General features: G+C 39.3%; 1 non-coding gene across 1 annotated transcript; it reads right to left on the reverse strand.

Annotated features, from left to right (window-relative positions):
* Nucleotides 1-16,502: 16,502 nt before the first annotated feature.
* Nucleotides 16,503-16,768, reverse strand: LOC150004821 (small Cajal body-specific RNA 13). Its single transcript, XR_016512578.1, has one exon.
* Nucleotides 16,769-19,895: the final 3,127 nt, after the last annotated feature.

Raw genomic sequence — 19,895 nt, forward strand, 5'->3', positions numbered from 1 at the left:
TGGTCTGGAGCAAGATAAGGATCCAGGTTAACAACCCTCCACACATACCTACGTTTAGGGGGTCCCATATTCCCAAGGGAAGATGGCACCACCTTTACCCATCAATCAATATATAACTCCCTCATTTCATCCTGCCAACTATATAAGTCGTCAGGACAAAGGACCTGATTGATGCTTTTGCCACCCTTGTCTTGCCTTTACCTATGCACTATGCCTTTCTCCCCTACCTTGGCAAGGCCTGTTCTCTTCCATGAGAATGTATTACGAGTAAAATTTGCTTGAGTACTAATAGACTTGCTGATATGTAATTCTTTACTATGTCGACAAGAAGAGTCAAGTTTTTCCCACAAGAGAAGAAATTAAGTGACATTTTCAGCATATTATGCTTTATTATTTCAAGAATGGAAAGAATACAACTGAAATACAAAATAAAAATATTTGTGCAGTATATGGAGAAGGTGCTGTGACTGATCAAATGTGTCAGAAGTGGTTTGCGAAATTTCATGCTGGAAATTTCTCACTGGACAATGCTCCTTTGTCGGGTAGACCAGTTCAAATTGATAGCGATGAAATCGAGACATTAATTGAGAACAATCAACTTTATACCACACAGGAGATAGATGACATACTCAAAATATCCAAATCAATAAAGTTGTTGGTGAAAATGAAAAATGTGTCTTATTTTAAAGAAAAACCATGTGAACTTTTTGGCCAACCAATAGATATACCACATTGTTTACCCATTCTTCTGTTGATGAGCACTTGCATTGTTTTCATGTTTTAGCTCTTGTGAGTAGTGCTGCAGTGAACGGTGATGTACAAGTATCTGTTTGAGTGCCTGTGTGTTAGTCATGGTTCTCTAGAGAAACAGGGAACCCTCTGTGTGTGTGTGTGTGTAGGACCAGAAAGAGAGAGATTTCAAAAAGAAATATTTTCTTTAAAATGACAATAGGTTTTGAAAATTTTTTATTGAAGAAGGGAAGAGAGCTTGTAACTCAGTTGCTTGTCTTTAACTGACTCCCTGATTTCAACTTTTAATTAAGTCAATTTTAAGGGCAGTACAAGGCCCTCCTAAATAAAAAATGTATATATCTTGCTCATCACACAATAAACAAATGTAATTGTGACTATTGGATCTGTTTATATCAGTAAAAAAGCATAAGAAAAGACTTCCAGTCAAGATGGAGGCCTAGACTGACACCCTCCATCAGCCTCCACAACTAAGAAGGACTACAACTACTGCAAAACCAGAAATAACCAGAAGTTCCAGAAAATAATGCTACATGGAAGTCCAACGTATGAAGTTATAAACAAGTGGTGCTCGTCTGGACGGGTAGGTGGGGCGAGGCCAGGGTAGAGAGATTAAGTTGTGCTGGCGGCGGCAGCTGCAGTGATGTGCGGCGAGACTGCGGTAAGCACAGACACCTGTATTTAAGGGGAGGTGAGAAGCACCTGTGGAGCACCCCTGGCTGCAGACCAAACCCGTCAACTCATTATTCCAATGCTGGGGAATGCATAACCCCATTGCCTCGGACTATGAGGTGCAGAGGGCATAGGGATAGAGGAGGAGGATCCCGGTCTCTCCGCGGAGAGTGAATGGCAAGAATCCATCTTGGATCTCTGCCCCACACAAAGCGCCACAGTGTGGTGAGAAGGGTCACCCGGTAGTGATGAGTGCATGGGGCTCCTCCTCCTATAGCGTAGGAGGTGTGACAGCCCTGCCCAAGAAGGAAAGGTAAAGAAAAACTGTCAGGATGGCAGGGATCACGATAGAGATTCCAATCATGCAGGTGACCAGAAAGCAAATATATGATTTATCAGACTAGCAGATAGATAATCTTTCTGAGGCTCGTTCATAGCTATAGTTATAAGACAGCTTACAGACCTAACAGCGGATCTTAAACAAGATGGGAAAGGAATGAAGACTAGTCCTGCTGAAATGAACAAAAACACATACGAAACAAGTGGTGAGGGAAGGAAAACCAGGGATCAAATCAACAAATCGGAACATAGGGAAGGAACAAACAGTCAACCAGTGCAGAAAGAGGAAACAAAAAGTGAGGAAAATGAGGAGAAGCTCAGAAACTTATTGGACAGCTATAAGCAGGCCAACATCCGAATCATAGGGTTGCCAGAAGGTGAAGAAGAACTAGAAATTGAAAAATTATATGAAAAAATAATGAAGCAGAACTTCCCTAACTTGGGGAAGGAAATAGACTTACAAGTCCAGGAAGCACAGAGAGTTCCAAAACAACTGGACCCAGGGAGAACTACACCAAGACACATTATAATCAAAATGTCAAACGTTAAGGATAAAGAGAGAATCTTAAAAGCAGCAAGAGAAAAGAAGAGAATTATGTACGAGGGGTCCCAATAAGACTATCAGCTGATTTCTCAAAGGAGACTCTGCAGGCAAGAAGGGACTGGCAGGAAATATTCAAAGTAATGAAAATCAAAAACCTACAACCACGATTACTCTATCCTGTGAAGCTGTCATTCAGAATAGAAGAGCAGAGAAAGTGCTTCCAGGACAAAGTAAAACTGAAGGAGTTCATTAGATCCAAACCACTGTTATATGAAATGTTAAAGGGACTTGTTTAGGAGAAATAGAATCAAAACTATGAACATTAAAATGAAAACTGTATTACAACAACCAACAATAGAAGCTAGGGAACTGAAACAAAGGCAAAGTAAGTAGGCAACGAGAGTGGGAAAAGAATTATAGGTATGCGGAACATTTTGGGGGGAGGTCAGCAGGGAGGGGGAAGGGGGAAAAGGGAAGGAGCTAATGCAGGAATTAAGAAGCATAGTAGGAGGGAGTGGAGTAGATAGGAAGATGTTGAGAAGAACTATATGCACAACCAATGGACATGGACTAAGGGGAGGCAACTGGAGGGAGGGGGGGTCACTGGGTGGGGGGAACAAAGGGAAAAGAAATTGAAACAACTAGAACAGCATAATCAATAAAACATATTTAAAAAAGCATAAGAACAATTTCTTCATGTGCTTTATTTTTCTTAGCCATCTAAATCTCAAATGTGTAAATCATCTCCTTCTTCAAATACAGTGTGTATTTCTTCTCAGTATGAGTAAACACCCTTTGTCACAAAAACTACTGCTTTCATCAAGTGTCCAATAACGTAGCCTTAAGTTAAAATCATGTTTTTAGTTTGCTTCTGGGGGTTTCCATAGCCTGGGTTCAATCTGAAGAAAGAAGTCACACCATAATTTGAACAGGCAAAGTTTAATATAAGAATTGTTAACTATAACAAGGGATTGGTGTAATGAGAGATTGGCTAGTGAGAAATAAAGAGAACTCTAAAAAATACAGGAATAACATACAAGGAGTAGTTTAGATAGAGCACCCAAGGAAAAGCCGCCCTACTTCCCAGGACTGAGATCCAGATCCTACTGAAAACTTGTGCCCCTTACTGGAGTAGTCTATTCAAGGAGGTGTCTCACCAGGAGCACTCCACTACAAAACTGCCTGGGGAGGTTGCTGGGGGGGAACTGCTGGGGGCTCTGTGCTGCTGGCCACTGTGCTCCACAGTAGTTGAGTACTGGGATGCCCTCTGTGCTGGGGGCTGAAGACTGCTGCCCATGCTGCAGCAACTGGGAACTGGGGCAAGCCTCATTTGCTGAGGAGCTAGATCCTCAGGTGCCTGCCAAGTAAACACAATGGATTCAGGAATAGAACTCTTCCTACAGTGTTTCTCCAGCTCCCTCTTCTGAGAAAGCTTGCCATCCTGTCAGCTGCAAAGGAAAAATACCTAAGGGCCCAGATTCATTTTTACAGAATAGACATAAAGTAGGAATTTGAGCTGAGCCAAAAAATTGATAACTGCAGAATCACATTTTTGATCTACCAAGGCTTTCATTAATACCATGAAATTAATACTAATAGAATAGTTTCTTAACAATGAGCTACATCATAATAGTGAAGCCTATTCTATGATGAGGAATGTTGAATATTAATTGATTTACAACTGAGTATAGCATATTCTGCTTGAGAAGATTATGTATTTTAGATGTTTTTACATACTGCTGTCCATTTTAAAGTTTATTTGTTCAATAGCACTCTCTTTATGATATGCTATTTGTATAATCAATTTATATTCTTAATAAAAACTGACGTCAAAAAATTCCATATGGTGCCTTGGCCCGTGTGGCTTGGTTGGTTGGAGCGTCTTTCATAACTGAAAAGTTGTGGGTTCAATTCTCAGTCAGGGCACATACCTGGGTTGTGGTCTGATCCCCAGTCTGGACGCATGCGATTACTGGTCTGGTTACAGGAGGCAACCAATTAATGTTTCCTTGTTGCGTTGATGTTTCTCTCTCTTTCTTTTCCTCTTTCTAAAAGTATTAGGAAAAAAATGTCCACAGGTGAGGATAAAATAATTTAAAAAATAAAAACAAATGACACATAGTAAAATGTACAGGTATTAAGTGCACAATTCAAAGAGTCTTGGTGAATTTATACACCTATTTAAATACCACTTCAATCACTATATAGAACATTTCCATGACACCCCCTCAAAGTTCTTTTGTAACCCCTTCTAAGAATCCCCACCCCTTTCTATAGTCAATCCCTGTTCTGGTTTCTATAACCACAGATTACTTTAGCCTGTTCTAAAATGTCACATAAATTGAACGATGTAAGGTATAGCCTTTTGAGTCTGGCCTCTTATGCTTAGCCTAATATTTGTGAGTTTAACATGTTTTGCAAGTACAGGAGTATGTTCTATCTTGTTGCTGAGTAGTGTTCCATTGTATGAATGTATGACAATCTGTTGACTATTTGAATCATTTCTAGTTTAGGGATATTATGGGGAAAAAAGCTTCTCTAAACACTCTTACACAAGTCTCTTTGTAGACGTATGTTTTCATTTCTCATGGGCAAATACTTGAAAGTAATTGCTGAATCACAGGGCGGATGTTTTAAATTTTTTATTAAAAACTGCAAGACTGTTTCCCAAAAAGGTTTTATTATTCCACACTTTGAGTGTGTGAGGATAAGGGTTTCAGTCAGTAGCTTCACACTTTCACTAACATTTGGCATTGTCAGTTTTGAATTTTAGCTATTCTAATGGATGTGGAATGGCACCTCATTGTGATTTTAATCTGCATTTCCCTGATGACTAATGATTTTGAAGTCATTCACTCAGTTTTTTCAAGTTTGCAAGGAGAGGCCCCACTACTGAGATCTTTCTTCCCCTTATATCCTCGAAGGCAGTACTGTCAGATTTCTGAATGACAGGATATGGCAGTGCACCATTCAGGCTGAATTTATATTAGAATATTATTATATGATGTATATCGAACATGTGCTGTTAGCCCACAGTCATTTGATTAATGGTGAAAGCCAGTGGCTTCAAAGTTGCAACTGTGCTGCCTGTTGCGATCAGGATTACTTAGAACCCTTTTTCACAGTCAGTGCCTAAGGACCCTCTGTTGACTTCCATGGTTTTCTTTCTAGAAGGACCTTGGCAAACTCACTTTCACATTATACAAAATAAGTAAAACCCTGCCTTGGAAGGCTGTATCCTAGGCTGATTTCTGCAGCTTTGCTTGAAACTGTTCAAAGACTTTTTCAGAAATACATAACTGGAAAGACCTCCCTGCATTCTCCATTTGTGGAATTCACTTTCCCTTTTTACACACCATCACTGTCCAGCAGTTTTTGTGATTCATTAGTGAGCACTGCTCTACAGAGCAAGTTAATTAGCAGTCTCGTCTGTCTGGAGGAGCTGGTGATACAAACCAAAGGACCCATACATTAGACAAAAAACAAAATTAAATTAAGTAAATTGTTCAGGTGTGAAAAGATGAAGGTCTTAATTGGGCAAGTCTGAAAAATGTCTTAAGAAATACTGAAAGAAAGCCCTAGCAGAGTAACTCAGTTGGTTAGATTGTCATCTTGATACAGCAAGGTTGCAGGTTCAATCTTACGCCACTCCTTCTCACAAAGTCATCTTTTTTTTAAAAGAGAAATACCAAAAGAGCAGAGGAAGAAGAGAGAAAACCACATAGGTGTAAGTCAATGCTCTCCGACTTCAGATTCCTCATATAAAAGATCGGAGGAGCTGTCTAAGGTTCCTTTCAGTTTGTAAGTATATGATTCTACATTATCCACAATCTCTCTCCATTCTCACTTGTCCATCCTCCTTAGGGCCACTCTCATCTTTCCCCAGGAATATTCCAACCTTCTCTTTTGTAGCCAGAATGATTTCTTAAATGTGTCTGCTAAAGTCATTTTGCTTAAAATCTCTCACTCATTTAAAAACTCTATTAAAAGCAAAACAACAACAACAAAACTCTATTACTCCTGATATAAAGTCCAAAGAATTTCCATGCGTTCACCAGCCTCATCTTGATCTTTAAATTTCACCTCTCACCACCACTCCTCACACTCCAAACCACCCTACACTCATCTCCTTTCACTTCTTCAAAGATAGCCATACTGGCTCCTATATCCCACCTTTATGCAGTCATTTAAACTACAGATTTTATTGACTTCCTACTGTGTCCAAGAATTGTTTTAGCACGAGGAATATAGCAATAACCACAACAGACAAAATCCCTGCCCTCCCAGAGCTATTTTTTCTCGCTGTAAAGCAATTCCTCAGAGCACCCCTTGATTCAATAACTCATCTCACAGGTTCTTGCTGAGATGTCACATCCTTCTGGGAGGGCTCCTCTTACTGGCCTCTCTCCTGCATCTCACCCTCTCCAGGGTGTACCCTCTATTCCCTGCATATAGCATTTGTTATCCTCTGTGACATGGTTGTCCCTGCATCCCACGGGAGTATAATGTCTATGGGAACATGAACATGCTGCCCTCATCATTTCTCCCCAAGGCCTGACACATGGCAAGTTCTAAAAAAATATTTGTTGGAAAAAAGATATGTTAAAATTGTTACAAACCAATGACTACCTGTTTGAAAAGGAATCATTAAAATGGAAAAATGCTACATCTAAATCTGTATTGTGGCAACAGAGCCTCATAATTGACATATTTTCTTAAGCATACCAAAGAAAGGAGTACACCATGATTAGCTTAAGGTTTAGTAGCAACTAAGGAGAGATTAGCTGGGCAGCTCTGAGTTTGAAATTTGGGGAAAATCTCTTTTGTAACTAGGGTGTAGGAATAGAGATCTCTCTACTAACTCCCCAAAATGAAGTAGATAGTATGAGGACTTCTTCACCAGCCAATCTTAGTAAAGCACACAGAAGTAAAAGGTGAACACATATACCTATGTGGAGAATGAATTATATCACCAATTAATTGTTTTTATGACAAATCATGTATGTTGAAGCACATTGCAGTAAGCAGAATGATGCCTCTTCCACCCCTATTCAAGGATGTCCGGATCTACTCTGCAGAATCTGTATTTTCATAACCTTACGTGGCAACAGAGTAGGTTGCGGATGGAGTTAAGGTTGCTAATGAGCTTGCTGTAAAATGGGGAAATTATCCTGGGTAATCTGGGTGGGCCCTATGTAATCACAAGGGTTCTTAAAAGCAGAATTTCAAGGCAGAAGAGGGTCAGACAAGGAGATGTGACAATGGAGACAGGTTCAAAGACATGCTATGTTGTCTGCTTTAAAGATGGAGGAAGGGAACATGAACCAAGGAATATGGGTAGCCTTTAGATGCTGGAAAAAGCAAGGAAACAGGTTCTCCCCTAGAACTTCCAAAAGGAACACAAATCTGCCAACATCTTGACTTTAACTCAGTGAGACCTATATCAGACTTTTGACATTATATTTCTGACGTCGTCGTCGTCGGCAGCCGTCCGTCTCGAGAGACGATGGTGTAGCTTCTTAAGAGTCTATCTGCACCGCCGAGAATGGCTGTGCAGTCCGACTCGGGAGTGACACGGTATCTGTCTCCTCCCGTGTTGAATCGACATCTTGCGATGACGCTGGAGTGTCCTCTCCAGTGAAGCTGAAGCTACAGAGCCTGGGCAGTGTGATATGGAGGGTCCGCTGTTGCCCATGCAGCAGACCCCCCCTCTCTTCGCAGCTGAAGGATCCAAGGGAAAGACGGAGTCAATACAGCTTGGTTTCAGGTGCGCCGCAGGAGTTGCCGGTGTTGACTACAACGTCAAACCGCCTTAGGGACTCCGGCTCCGGATTTTCTGTCGGGGTTTACTCCCTTAGCCTTTCCCTGAAGAGGTATGCCGCAAGGCAGCAGAGGTTTTTTGGAGTCAGAGTTTTCCTTCTCTGATGTGCCCTGACTGGAAGATCGAACCAGCGACACTTAGCTCGCAGGCCGACGCTCAATCCACTGAGCCAAACCAGCCAGGGTCGATATTTCTGACGTAACTGTAAGATAATAAACATGTGTTGTTTTAAGCCACTAAGTATGTGGCAATTTGTTAAAGTAATAAAACTAGTACATATCCTTGTTCCATAAAGCACATTTCCTTTCTAGTAAAGCACCCAAAAAGCATTGAACTCCACTGATCTGACTGAGATTTGGTTACTGCTGTGATGAACAAATTGTAGAATTTTCTTTAGAGCTGTGAATGGCTTGGGGTCCTCTAGTTTTCCTCATCCCCTATCACCCCTTCCCTGCCACCTGCCATCACATGCATGCAAACAGAAAAACACAAACACCCACCTGGCTCAGAAAATGTGGTCTGCCACAAATAAGTCTAAGATTCCCCTTTAGCAATAGCATCTAAAGAGATGGCTTTCTCCTCCTTGTAACCTAGACCCTAACAAGCTCCTCTTTGCTGGTGGCCTCTGTTTTCCTTCTACTCAGCCTGATATTCATCTAAACCAGTTTATTCTTACATAGAAGAGTTGAAGGAGATGAGGAAAGGATTGCAGGTAAAGTGGTGTCAAGGGGTCAACATCTGTCTTGAGATTGCCTCTATTTGAAGAAAGACACTTACAAGCTAAAAACAAAAACAAAAACAAAAAAAGGTTTAGTTACAGCCAGTGACAGCAGTCAGGTGCTGGGAAGAATTGTAAAGGGGATATTTTTATCATCTGTATCATGGTGTACTGCAGTATTTCATTACTGACCCCTCCAGTTTTATCTTCTAGCTCCTGTGGCCCTGCTCCTCTCCTAGGTTCTTTGACTGCTCACCTCTCTCTCACCTTTTTGCTACTGTCACCTCTGTGAAGGTGGCTCTGAAACCACCAGTCATTACTTATCTCCTTAACTCCAGAATCCCCAGTTGTGGGCTGCCAGATCCTTCCTGGCTGTGTGGAATCACCTTGAATGCAACAGGGGCTGTGCCGGATGTCCCCTTTCCCCAGTATGGCTCCTGTTGGCCCAGTTGCCCTCCTTTTTGTTAAAGACACAGGGGCTTTCCCAGCCCCTGGTACTTGGTGTGCCAGTGGTAGGTCATGTCTTTTTATTTCCCCAATCTCCTTATGCTGCAGCTGTGACACTGTATTTGTCCTTATTTTCTCTTATCTCTGTGTCTTTTCTTTAGCTCTCCCACTACCTAGAATGCCCTTCTCCAACATGAACTGTAATGGAACAACAGAAATTCATAATGTATATATTATCTTAGACATACCAAAGAAAGTGAAGCACCATTATTGTTTAAGACTTAGCAACAACCAAGAACTTACCCAGGCAGCTCTGAGTCTTAAGCTTGGGGAGAGTACTTTTGGGAACAAGAATATAAGAATAGAGCCTTCTCCACTAATTCCCTAGGATGAAGTGTTGTTAGCATAAAGATTTCTTCACTGGTAAACCTTGATAAAGCACACAGAAGTAAATGGTGAACACACTTACCTATTAAGTGTACACATTTGTCTATTAAAACCTTTCCCAGTGAAAAACACCATATTAGACAGTGATTTCCTTGCGGTGGCCATGAGAATGGTAGAGAATGTGACGGGGGCACAAACAGGGAGCGTCTGTGGCATTGATAATACAGTAATCTCCACTTTATCCTCAGTTTTGCTTTCCACAGTTTCAGTTTCAGTCCAGAAATATTAGATGGAAAATTCCAGAAATAAACCATTCACAAATTTTAATTTTGCAGCATTCTGAGTAGCATGATGAAATCTAATACCATCCAGCGCTGTTCTACGCCTGACTTGAATTATCTCTTTGTCCAGCATATCCACGCTGTATACGTGCTGTATACACACCCCTCCCCCCCGCTCCACCACCTTGCTAGCTAGTTAGTAGCTGCCCCAGTTATCAGACTGACTAATGTATTTTATAGTTAATTATTGTTGCTAATCTTTTACTGTGCCTAATTTGTAAATTAAACTTTATCATAGGTATGTGTGTATAGGAAAAAGCATAGTATATATGGGTTCAATAGTATCCACAATTTCAGGCATCCACTGGAGGTCTTGGAACAGATTCCCCATGGATAAGGGGGGCTACTGTATTCATTTTTAAAATATAGGTGGTGGAGACACTCGTTTTATTACATTATTTTCTATTATTTTTTATGTCATGTTAAACACACACAATCTTTCCTTATGCTTTCAGTACAACTTGAAATATCTAAGTGCAAGCATATATTTTCCCCTGCACTAATTTTTCAAAATGCAAAGTTATACAGGCTTTTCATATATATATTTTGCATTCCTCAAGACCAGTTAATGTGGGTGATTTTTCATCTAATTTTGACACAGCAGATGGCAGTGTAGGTCCAGTTTCTCATACATAATACATACAGACATGTTCACAGATAAAATTACTTACGCTGAAAAACTGTGGGTTTAAACGACTAACATAGAAAATTAAAAATTATAGTTTCATGACTCTGTTCCTGGAGATTTTGAGAACATATTTTCTAATTATATTAAACTCATTAAAAATAATTCATGTGGGAGAAGGGGTGGGCTGGGTTGGGGGGAGCAATGGGGAAAAAAATGGGACAACTAATTGAAAAATCAAAAAATCAAAACAAAACAAAACAAAACAAAAAAATTATGAATAAAATGAAAGCTAATTCTTAAGCTGAAATAGGAATCATCACCTCCAAAGAGATCCTGAGCAACCCTCATTCTCACAAAGTTTGAGTAATTGTCTGATACTTCCAGTCTGATTTTGGCAAATAAACCCCATTGCATAAAATTACTTAAGAATTTTCATGTTTTGTTACCATGGTGTAAGACTACATTTTTTGCATGATTACAAAAAATTAAACAGTTAAGTTAAATTGAGTTTTATTTTAAAACTGCAGATATGAATTTTGCAAGTACATTTTGTTTGCACCCCTGCCTCCCCCCATTTCCCAGATTCATTTGAACCTGCTGGTTTCCTCTCATTAGCAAGAACTAGAGAGGCAGTACAGCAAGGCAGAGAGTACAAGCTCTGATTAAACAGAATCAGATTCAAATTCCTCCTCACTACCTGTGAGGGAAGTTAATTGGCCTTTCCGAATCTCAGTTTCTTTCCCTGTAAAATGGAGATAATGATAGAATTTAGCATTTGGGGTTGTTGTGATAATATGTTCACAATATTACCAGAGATGAGTGTTCTTGAGGAATGATTGCCAGGCTCCACTCTCACTCTTACCCTCTTGTATATATTCTCTTTTGTCTCCCCTCTTACAGAATGTGTAAAAACATCCATCATCCCACACATTTCATTCCCTGCCTCTGGAGCTGTATGTCTCCAATATGCTGCCCTTCATTATGCCCTAATTGTTTTTCTTTCTTTTTTCTCATTCTCTTTCCTATTCTGGAACTCCACGTCTCTCTCATTTTGCTCAGCAGTGTTCATCTTCATTTGCTCCAAATTTCCAAATAAATTGGTGACAGACCTTGTTTATTTCTTCCCTGCTGGAGACACAGCCATCTTCCCTTCGGGTCCAGGAGAACTGAGAACTCCTTGCTTCAGCTAGAAAATTGACTTTTCTACCAATGTTAGAAATATTTGAAAATGGATGACTTTTGAAAGATACTTGAAAGTATTAAATCACTGTAGAATTTTCATTCTGTTGGAGAGATTTGTATGATAGTTTAATTTTGTATTTTATTTTGTACATATTTTTGAAAGCTTCATTAATTTTTCTAGAACACAAATTATATCTCAGCAAAAATTACCTAGCTATTTTATAGAGAATCACTGTATATGAACCAAAATTTTAATCATATTATTCTTCTTGAACACAGAACAACAAAACAGCCAATTGATTGCTTCACTAGTAACACATTGAAATAAGCTCCCATTTATTGAATACTTATTATATATTAGACATAGTACTAAGTACCTTAAAAGCATTACCTCAATTTATTCTTAAAAAAGAAACCCCCAACTGTAGATATTAGAATTATCTCCATGTTACAGATGATAAAACTGAGGCGTAGAGAAGTTATGTGATATAAGTAAGGTCAGACAGTAAGTAAGGGTAAAGTCAAATTAGTCTAACTCTGGAGCATAACCTCAATATTACTATTTTTTTATTATTGAAATGTAATTTATGTATAAAATTATTTTAGTTTCAGGTGTACGACATAATGATTTTATATGTATATATATTGCAAAATGATCACCACAATAAGTCTAGTTCACACCTTTCACCACATACAGTTATAATTTTTTATTTTTTATTTTTTTTATTTTGGTTTTTCAATTACAGTTGTCCCCTTTTCCCCTAATTTCTCTCCCCCACCCAACCAGTTATAATTATTTTTGATGAGTAATTTTAAGATCTACTGTTCTAGCAACTGTCAAATATGTAATAAGGTATTATTAACTATAATCACTATGTTACACATTATATTTCCAGGACTTATTTATTTTATAACTGGAAGTTTGTACGTTTTGACCACCTTTACCCATTTTGCTCAATGTTTACTATTCTCTGGTAACTAGTCTGTATATAAAAAAAAGTGTTCTTGATAAAATTGTACAGTTAGCTTCTGAATCAAATCCATAGGTTCATCTTTTTTCTTTCTTTTTAATTCTCACCTGAGGATATGTTTATTAATAAGAGAGAGAGAGAGAGAGAAAGAGAGAGAGAGAGAGAGAGAGAGAGAGAGAGAGAGAGAGAGAGAGAGAACATTGATGTGAGGGGGAAACATCGATCGGTTATCTGACCGGGGGTCGAACCTGCAACCTTTTGGTGTACAGGATGATGCTCCAGCCGAGCCACCTCGCCAGGGCCATAGGTTCATCATTTTAAAACTAGTTTTCAGTTGTCAAGGATCTTATTCATACATGAATTTATTAGACATCTATCATATAAAAGTCATCCTTTTTCCTTCTTACCCTAAAGAAATTCATGTACAAACCCCATTCACTTTATCTCAGAAATGGATCCAGTTCTCTCCTTTTCTCTTCCCTCACCCAATTTCATACTAATATCATCTGTGTTCCCTGAGTGACAATAATAGCATTCTAACATCTTTTGACCTGTAATAAGCTATACTTCTCTACATTTATTAACTGCTTCTTTCATCCCATGTTAAATCCATGAAGGCAAGGACTTTGTCTTGTTCAGTGTTGTATCTCCAGGACATAGAACAGTGCCCAAACATGTTGAAGAGCTCACTAAATAGCTGCTGGTTCGGTGAATTTAACAATAGGCATGTAAAGAAAGTACATTCTTTTCCCTCTTGGAATGTTCTATATATTAGTGGAAACAGGCACATAAACAAACATATATAATAGAGAGTGATAAGTGCTATAAAAGGGATATACACAATATTTAGTTTGTAGTGGTACAATAAGGCTTGGAAACAATTCTATACTGGGTGACAAAAGTTTACACATGCTTAGAAAGATCTTCTAGGTTAAAGAAGAGTTCACCAGATGGAAGATGAGAAAAAATTTTCCAGGTAGAAGAAACAATGTATGCAAAGACAGGGAGGCAGGTGCTGTAAGTGCTGATTATTGGGATGAAGGGGATGACTATAAATATCTTGATTTGATCAGAGCCAACAGAACATATGGGGAAATTGCTGGGGTGGGGGCGGTAGAGGGATGGGAAGGGGCCTCATCGTGAAGGCATAAAATATGCCATGCTAAGCAGCTCAAACTTTATTCTATAAATGATTGGGATGCTATAAAAAGCTTGAAGCAGGGGAATATCAAGAGATTAATATTTTAGGAAAAAATAAGACTAAAAGTAAGAAGAATAGATTGCAAAAGTTTGAGGTTAGCTGATCTTCTAGATTTCATTGCAGGATTTTCTTTTCCAGTCAGTATGAAATAATAAGCCCGGTTTTACCCTCCTACCTGAAACAACAACCAATGATAATTATAAAATGGTGGCTTGCAAAAACACAAGACATCAGGCAACAAAGGACAGAGATTCCTGTGAAACAGGAAACAAATGAGATGAGCCCTATGACTGATTGCCCCAGGTTATGGCCGTGAGAAAGTTTCCAGATGGTGCTGCAAGAAGGGGAACCATGCTGGGCTCAGCAGCCTCTCTGATTGAGAAGAAAGAGCTAAGAGTCTGGAGATTTGGGACAGCTGAGTTCATAGGACAGAGAGAAAAGAGCTAACAGAGAGGGAGAACTATCTGCAGAGAGTCCCTCCCACTCCAGTATTCAGCGGAGTACTGATCAGCATCACCCTGGCTGGTTTGGCTCAGTGGATTGAGCGTCGGCCTGCGAGCTAAGTGTCACTGGTTCGATCTTCCAGTCAGGGCACATCAGAGAAGGAAAACTCTGACTCCAAAAAACCTCCGCTGCCTTGCGGCATACCTCTTCAGAGGAAAGGCTAAGGGAGTAAACCCCGACAGAAAATCCGGAGCCGGAGTCCCTAAGGCGGTTCGACGTTGTAGTCAACACCGGCAACTCCTGCGGCGCACCTGAAGCCAAGCTGTATTGACTCCGTCTTTCCCTTGGATCCTTCAGCTGCGAAGAGGGGGGGGTCTGCTGCATGGGCAACAGCAGACCTCCATATCACCCTGCCCAGGCTCTGTAGCTTCAGCTTCACTGGAGAGGACACTCCAGCGTCATCGCAAGATGTCGATTCAACACGGGAGGAGACAGATACCGTGTCACTCCCGAGTCGGACTGCACAGCCATTCTCGGCGGTGCAGATAGACTCTTAAGAAGCTACACCATCGTCTCTCGAGACGGACGGCTGCCGACGACTGATCAGCATATGTGTGAGGCCAGGGAAAGAGCCATTCTAAATGAAAGGATTAGAGAACAGTACCTAATGCTCTTCCAGTTCCTATTCCCACCAGCTGGATTAGAAAAACCAATAATTCACAGGGCAGACCAAACAGGAAAGTTTTGTCTCAGTACGTCAGAATAATTATCCCTAGACTGAACACTGCTTGAGACCTGCCTTACTTATCACAACAACTAGACCCGAAAGGATAAAACTGTTTTGTGTTATATAACTGCATGCCAGAACAAAGCTCAGTAAGACTTACAGAAATATAAAAATACTCAGTACGCAACAGGTAAAATTTACAATGTCTGGCATCCAAGTAATTCCAGGCATACAAAGAAGTAAGAAAACATGGTCCATAATAAGAGGAAAAACCGATCAATTGAAACTGACTGGGAACTCATTTAGATGTAAGGATTAGCAAAGAATGGCATTAAAGTAGTTATTATAATTACTGCCTGTATTTAAAAAGTGAAGTAGAAATGCAGAAGATAATTTTTAAAAGACCCGAATTAAACTTCTACAGGTGAAATATACTATCTTGATGAAGGTGTGGGGCAGAAAGGGAGAGGGAGATTGGGTGACATGTACTGCTTTAACAAGAACAAGGAATAAGGAAGCAAAGATGTGAATGGGATAAGGTGGGGAGATTGAGTTTAGGGTTTATTGACTTTGAGGTGCTGCATGATAGACCTCTGAGGAACTCCAATGTTTAAGGGGTCGACAGAAAAAGAAAAACCCTATAAAATGACTGAGAAAGTGTGGTCCTGGAAGGAGAGGAAGAGCAGGTGTAAGAGACTCCATGAAAACCAAGACAGTCCCAAATTTCAAGGAAGAAATGGTTGACATGACAACTACTTGCAGAGATTAAGTAGGAGAAAAGCTGAGAAGAGGCCAAAGTGGCCTCTGGACCTGGCAGATTGGAGATAGTCTCACTTCTGTGATGGAAGGGACCCTACCTGTTTGTTCACTGCTGTATACCCAGTACACATTTCAGTTTCTGGAACAGAGTGGGTGCACAAACTCATCTGGTGAACGGATGAGTGAATTCAATAAAGAGTTATGAGGTATCCTGTGCCTGGCAGAACCTTTTTTGTAATCAGACTTGTAGTTTAGTGGGATCAGAAGGGTGGAAGCTAGACTACAGTGGATTCATTGAAGACTGGAAAATAAAGGGAAAAGGCCACAGGAAGATACAGGATCAAGAAAAACTTTTATTTTGGTGGGGGGTGGACCAATGGAACAAAGGCTGACAGCCTATCTCCACAGGGCCTCAGACCTTCCAGATGACAACTGACTGCACCTCCAAGGGTTTGTCCACCTGTGTAATTCCCTGAAGATTAAAATTCCAGACCAGATGTGATTGACTTGCCTCGAGACATGTGATCACAATCAGATGGCTTTTTGAATATGTAACTTTATTTATTTTTAAATTTGTAGTAGTACTTAGTGTCCAACAGAAACTACTCCATCTATTAAACAATATCTCAACTGCAAAGCTTCTCTTACCGTTGGTGAATAGAGATAAAGACATGGGCTAGCCATTGTCACTGTGGCGACAGTACCCAGGAACTATCAGAGGAAAATTGCAGGGGAACATCAGGCTCTTGAGCAGTCACGTCTCAGCTTCCTCTGCAGTATGCTTTTTCCGTAGGTCTAGTGTGCTCTAGGGTACCAAATGTGGAGCTTTAATCACTCCCATTCGCTCTAAGTGATGTTGGCTGGACCTGAAGGAGGATGACTCTAGGAAAATAATCTAGTGTGTTTTTCCTTTTTTTTCTTTCCATCTTCAATGAGTAGTTATGCATCTGCTACGTGTCAGACACGGGGTCTGCTTCCCTGGAGAGTAAGACTGAGGGCAGGCCTGAGATGACCTCTGAAAATTATTGACTATTCATTTGACCCAGAAACCAGACTCAGGCTCTGTTTCCCTGTGTAGAACTGTGGTTTACAATTGTATAATCATTGATGTAAATAATCATACAATTGAAAACCAAAAAAATGCTCTGAAGAAAATGAATGTTTCTAGGAACTCATACAACAAAGGAGTCTGATCTGACTTGGTGGCTGAGGAAAGACTTTCTTCGGGAAGAGATGCCAGAACTGAGGTCTGAGGGGTGAATGAAGAGCATGGCTAACTGTGCAAACAGTGTGTGAAAAGGGCCCATGGCTGGAGGGAGGCTGTGTTATACCCTAATAGCAACTCATCCTGAAAATGCTATTTCTTCTCTCTTAGCACCTGGTGAGTTTGACATAAGTACATGTTTATAGATGACGCCACTTGATCCTATTTGTGATACCAGTGTGCCTCAGTTAATGAAAGAAAATAAAATGTGGGTTAATTAGGTTGCTTACTTTTCTGAGGACACAAATGATTTCATGTGTGTGGTTTTTTTGCTTGTTTTTTGTTTTGTATTTTAGCTGATACATACCTAGAGGTTGAATATAAATTTTGCAGTAAAAATTAAGGCAAATTTTATCAAGTTTTTGCTTTCTATGGTATGATATTAAGAATCATGTTATATAACTCATAATAAGGTAAAAATATAATTTAAACAAGTTTAAGAATTTTATTTTAGCTCTTCCTATAAGTAGCCTGATGGTTCGCTACTTGACCCTGAAAACACCCCACAAAATCATGCAAGTCAAGAGGTTCATATCTTTATGTTTACTTTAAGAACACTTGTGAATACTTCCCAGGCCACCACGGGTATGCATATAAAAAAAAAGCCACTAAGTATCTGAGGGATGTCACTTTGCAGAAGCAAAGTGTGCCATTCAGTCATTACAATGGTGGAGTTGGTAAGTGTGCCCGGATCAAAAATTGGGGCTGAATGTGGGGTCAGTGGCCCAAAAAAGAGTGCTGAACTTTTACTGCACATCCTTAAAAGTGCAGAGAGTAATGCTGAATTTAAGGGTTTAGATGTAGAGTCTCTGGATATTGAGCACATGTAGGTGAACAAAGCCCCCAAGATGTGGCCCAGAACTTAGAGAGCTCATAGGTGGATTAACCCATACATGAGCTCTCCCTGCCACACTAAGATGTTCCTACTGAAAAAGAGCAGGTTGTTCCTTATCGAGAAGAGGAAGTTGCACAGGAAAAAAAAAAAAAAAAAGATATCCCAGGTGAACTGAAGAAACAAAAACTTATGGCCCGGGAATAAATTCAGCATAAAATAAATATAAAAAATGTTAAAAAAAAAAAAAAAGAAAAGAAAATTATTTATTTATTTAATTATTTATTATTGATTTCAGAGAGAGAGAGAAACATTGATTTGCTGTTCCACTTATTTATTCATTGGCTGGTTCTTTTATGTGCCCTGACTGGTGATCAAATCCACAACCTTGGTGTATTAGGATGATGTTCTAACCAACTGAGCCACCTGGCCAGGGCTAAGAATTGTATTTTAAATGAACTGTTCTCTGTAGGGAATAATTATATGTAATTTGCACAAACTGCAAGAGCCAAGATAGATGTTTTCATATTTGTGCCTATAATTATTAAATATGACACCTTAAAACTTGTCTACTAAATAGAACAAAATGTTTATCATAGACATAATTGTTTTGCTTGGGCTTTAAAGTTCTAGCAATATATTATTAACAGTAACATAAAATAGTCATGACAACACAGATCAAATTTTGTGATTGTTCTTTAAAACATTTCTCATGCACAAATACCTATTTCACATAAGAGTTGGTACACAGAAGCATTTTTAACATTAGTACACAGTTTCAGTATCACATTGGACCCTATTTTCAAATTCATTGGATTTTGGGGGAAAACATTTAAAAAAGTCATTCATCACCACCATACAGTTTTTGAACACTCCATTATTCAAAAACTTCCCCCTTAAATGTATCTTTTTCTTCTGAAACAACCATAAACTGAAAAGAATGAGTAATTATATGTAAATGACTAGACTATAAAAGTTTGTTGTTGATGAAGCAAGCCCATGGATCTCAAAAATCCAATTTCAAAAATAAATGACATCTAATCTACACTCCCTCCTCTGCCTCCAGGCAACCATTGATCTACTTTTTGTCCCTTTACAGAAGTTTTTGACCTAGTTAAATTCAATTGAGACAGCAAAAAAATGTGGGAGAAATAGCATATTCTGTAGATTAACATGTAACCCATGGCACATAATAAGAGCTCAATAAGTGGAGTCTCTGGTACATACCATGTATAAATGTGTGTGAATGTACTGTAATTACTTTTTAATATTTGCACACTTAACAGTGTGCAGAATATTATGTCCTCAAGAGTTACAAAGAAGAGAAATATGATCCAGGTCTACCCTTCTAGGCACTTTATTCAAATCTTCTTGAATGATTCCATTGCCAGTGAGAGCCCTCTGTAATTGTCACCTCATCTATTGTTCCTTTTTGGAGGTATAAATACCACCATCTTATAAAGTATGAAAGCCCTGAAGTTATCTCTCTTCAAGTTTGCATGAGTCCATTTGGGTTTAATACTAATGCAACAGCAAACAAAAATAGTTCTAATTCATCATATAAATGTTGTTACTTCTTTTTTCTTGATAATATTTTTTCTGAGTATAAGAATTTGATGCTCTTGCTCTGGCTGAATAAGTCGAGCATTATCTCGATAAACCAAGGTTGTAGGTTCAATCCCTGGTCAAGGCACATACAAGAAGAAACCAATGAATGCATAAATAAGTGGAACAACAAATCTCTCTCTCTCTCTCTTCATCTCTTTCTCTCTAAAAGTCAATAAATAAATAAAAAATTGGTACTCTTTATTTTTGATATTGGATTTTTGAGAGTGGTGAGATTTCTAGTTCAGAAGAAAACAATTTGA

This window comes from Furipterus horrens, unplaced genomic scaffold (genome assembly GCF_987537825.1).
Source record: "Furipterus horrens unplaced genomic scaffold, mFurHor1.1.pri manual_scaffold_7, whole genome shotgun sequence".
NCBI lineage: Eukaryota > Metazoa > Chordata > Mammalia > Chiroptera > Furipteridae > Furipterus > Furipterus horrens.